The sequence below is a fragment of the Lissotriton vulgaris genome, chromosome 4_1 (assembly GCF_964263255.1).
Source record: "Lissotriton vulgaris chromosome 4_1, aLisVul1.2, whole genome shotgun sequence".
In the NCBI taxonomy this organism is placed as follows: domain Eukaryota; kingdom Metazoa; phylum Chordata; class Amphibia; order Caudata; family Salamandridae; genus Lissotriton; species Lissotriton vulgaris.
Window position 1 is genome coordinate 1663705871 of NC_141691.1, and position 4450 is coordinate 1663710320.

Sequence of the window (4450 nt, forward strand, 5' to 3'; positions counted from 1 at the left end):
CTCCTTTTCACAGGCCTTGGCAATTGGCTCCATCCGTCCGCCACATTACTCCTTCCTTCGCTGACACTTCTCTCCCTGTCTGTTTGTGGCAGACCCTCACTTTGTGTCTGTTCTGGATTGTATACTGATACCGTAAGAGCGTCTGGCAGTCTTTGAGAATCGACACCCTCTTCGTTTTGTACATTTTGTACCGTAAATCTTCCCACTACTCTCGTCCTTGGAGAAAGTTGAGGTGCCCTTTCTACCTCCACCGAGCCAGACCTGTCCCCTAAAGAGCCCAAACCGCTCGCCAGTTGGACGCCACCGTCCACAACAGAGGCTTCCCTGTCCATTGCTGATGCTGGTCTTCCCTCTATCTCAGGATTATATGGAGGTGGTCTCTCCGACAACAGTCTCTCTATCAGGCTGTCGTCTGTCTCACTGTCCTCATCCTCAGTACTCTTTCTCTGCGCATCCCCTGTATTGACCAACAACGGGTACAACCTGTCCCCTTCGATGGTCTGCACTCTCCACCTCTTGGCCAGTGCATCCCATCTCGCATCTTGAACCGCCCTAACTGATCTTTTCACTCTTTCTTGTCTCCTATCTCTGTTCTTTTCATGGGCTGCCCTAATCCATGCATTTAATGCTTCAAACTGTGTTGGTCTGGGCAAAGGCAGCAAAGAAGCCAAAGTCGCTTTTAACTGATACAGCACCTCCAATTTAAACGTTCCGTACCTAGAAAAGGTCAATTCCTCGCTTCCGGCAGTCATCTTACACCAGTTCTCAAGCCACAATATGGTATGCAAACCAACATTCGTAGCCATGTAATGGGCTGGAGTATCCTCGGGTGGAGCCTCTTCCCCACCCCGAGTTTCTAACCTCTTCTCACCTTTGAAACAATTTCGCAACACTTTTAAACATTTCATGATGAAAACCACAACGTTTCTTTGTTTATAGCGCTCTTTTACTTCCCGATGACAATCCACCAATCCCAGCGCTGCTCCACACTAACCGCCCTATCCCAGCGTTGCTCTCTCTGACGTCACTCGCCTCCACTTCGCAGCAGTTCCCCTCCTCTCCCAGCTCATCTCCCGGTCACGCATGCGTCCCAATCATACACTTGAAAGGATCACTTCCGACCAAGCAACCACTTCCTTGACTGTACGTCCACAGTTTGACTGTAATTGTCACCGAACTGGCAAATGTCTGTCCACAAAACGACCGGACAATCGCCTCAACTGATAGGTTACAAACACACGGCAACTTCCGACCAGCGTCTGTTACCCACGCACTCACACATTCGTTCCCCCTATATTGGTCCTGCGGGCGGTCAATGGTACCTCATGACCCCCTTAACAATGGTCGACAATTACTATGGGTGTTCGATACACCCAAACCACTTAAACTCCCGTTGAGCCTAAGATTTTCACTGGTTGCGCACGCTCACAACCTGATCTCCTTTCACACTACAGGCACTCAACTCTGCAAGACAATACAACACAATAATACAAACGTAACCGCAATCTAACAACGCATGACCCTTTTCATACTCACTCTCTTACAACCTGCTGCTTTCTGCAGCACCGTCACTCTCCGTCAGTTTCCATGGAAGGCCATCCTCCGTCCGCCGTTCCCTGGACATTCATCACTGAATCTCTATGGGCCTCGGGGAAATCTTAACCTAATCTAGATTACCCTCACTCTAGAAGGTAACCATCCTACTCTGCTACCAACTGAAAGGGCGGGATTTTACTTCTAAAGTCGGCTTACCATTCTCCAGAATCCCGACACAGGTCGACTAGACCTTTTTACCTGTCATAAAGTGAATTAGGAAATCTATCTAAACAATGATTAGTCATTTTCAACCAATTCCCCTTGTACCCCCAAAGAACCACCGACTAGGAACTAAGTTCAAAGATTTATTACAAAGCCAAAAACAACTGGATGTATAAACATCTCAGCAAAAGGTTCAAAAGATAAACAGGCACTAATACAAACATAATCCCACGGAAGAATCTCAGACAACTCAGAAATAATACAAGAATCAATTCAAGAATCATCAGGCTAACAAGAATTGCTATAACCTGAGTTTTAGTATGCATTTATAAAAGGAATAAATCCAGGTTAGTCTGTCCCTACACTATTCTAAATGACATCCCTACTCAACAATATCCCATTCAGCAAAGGTGTCAGCAGTGGTGACTCTCAAAGGAGTTCACTCACTTTCCTTCGATCTCAATCTTCAGACTACTCAGTCATAGCTAAGCTCTCTGCCTGACCAACCGCTCTCTCTGACTCCTCAGCCCATCTGCTCTACCTCCACCTTCGGGGTGCTGTCCCTAATACAAAAACCCCACAATGCGGATGACACGCCTTCAGGTACGCCCCTCTAGAAGGTGTTGGTTTTCAGTTTTTTCCATTATAGCACCTCTCCATCTTCGGCCGTTAAAAACGTCCTTGGGTCCCGGGCTCTCCTTCGCTTCAAGTTGCTTCCTTGAATTCCTCGGCTACTCCTCCACATCTGAGCCTAGTATCCTAACTCTCATACACAATGGGCCCTTCTACTCCACTATCTACTTGGTCCTGCACCTGCAAAGGAACGCATGTGAATCGGCTCACAATTTCTAAATGTTCCAATTGACTTTAGCTAAAGCAGCTTTCTCCAAAAATATTTCTACGATTTAATGCTAAGCAAGGCATTTCAATCAGGCCTACACGATTTTCATGAAATGGGCCTCTGCACGTTTATGTGCGCCAACATCCTAACATAAGCAGTACATTTTCGTTCTTTAACATCATCTTTAATGCAAACTACAATTCTCTACCTAAGCCATTCAATCACGTTTAAAAGGTACAACTGTGAGTTTTAATAAAGCAGATCTAAAGGCACAATGGTGATTTATTAAACACATCTCTTATTAGTGAAATACTTCACATCAAACTGCATCTCTATGTTAAAACAGCATTATTGATTTTTAAAGCACTTTACATTAGCTCTCAGTGTATTTCTAATACCAACTACATTAGTTCTCAACCCTACATTACATTTGAACATGATTAATAAGTCCTCTATATATGTGGGTGCTGACTACTCGTGCATATGATGCACCCCTATAATATTTACCTCTGTTTTGCGCTCTCTCACTTGCTACAACTGTGACACACACAATATCTGTATTTTTACCACAACTGTGACACACACACATTTACTTCAACGTGTGTCACATTATTTATAATACTGTAACACAGCTTAGAGTGCAATTGTTCTGTTTTATTTACGCTTATCCATGATGAATGTCCACAACTCTATCCTAGCACCACCTCTATTCCATGGACTTGGATGATTGGTGTGAAGCTTTTGAAAATTATATTGTAGCTCTAGATGGCTGTAAATTTTCTGCGGTTCGCAAAATGCTTTACTGTTAGGAGCTTTAGGTAGAGAGGGTACAAAGAGTTTTTAAATGCATTCTGCTGTCACCTCTTGAAATAGATGATGTTTACAAAGATACTTTGCTTAGATTGCGTACTAGATTTGCCAAACGAGAAAATGTAGTTATGCGACTACACGAATTTTATACGCAGCCACAAAAACCTAATGAATCGATACATGATTTTTCATACAGATTAAGAGAGTTATCCATTAAATGTCAATTTGGTAACATGCAAGATGATATGATCAGGGATCCATTAATTGTACAATGCTATAGTAAGAAAACCCAGGAAAAACTATGGGCTGCTAGCAACTCTTCCCTAAAGGAGGCCATTACTATCGCTAAACTTGTAGAAGAGAGTGAAAAATGTATGAAAGAGTTAAAAATGATACAACAGGATACAAATTCAGAAGTTGCTGCATTACAAGCTAGTTTTAGTGAAGTAGTAAATCCTCTACGTGCAAAACATTCCCAAAGCATGGCACCCAGAGAGGGGAAAAACACGATGACTAGACCTTTAGTCTCAGTCGGACACAAACAAAACACACGATCCTGCCATAGATGTGGTAGCCCTCTTCATTTGGCAGACTCTAAGAATTGCTTTGCTTTAGGGAAAGAATGTTTGAAATGTGGGAAAAAAGGACATTTTGCACGTATGTGTAAGGCGACACTCAGCAAGAATGTTGCCATGATAGAGAATGAGGATGTGGATGATCGGGTCAGATTACAACTCCAACATCAGTAATGACATTGTTTTGACACGTCCAAAGGCGGATTTTGATATAAATGGACAAACAGTGTCACTTATGGTTGATACTGGTTCGTTGTATACCATAATCCCAAAAAAGTTGTATGATGACTCCTGTTATGGGATATTTTGAGGCTCGTATTACTTTCAAGCATAGAGTCACTAATGGTAAGATTTACGTATCTCCTCATGGCCCGGCCATTTTGGGGTGGCTTCATCAATATGACTTGAATATCAGAGTTGATCCTAGGGCCGATCCACCAGTAATGTGCATTTACAGTGATAATTG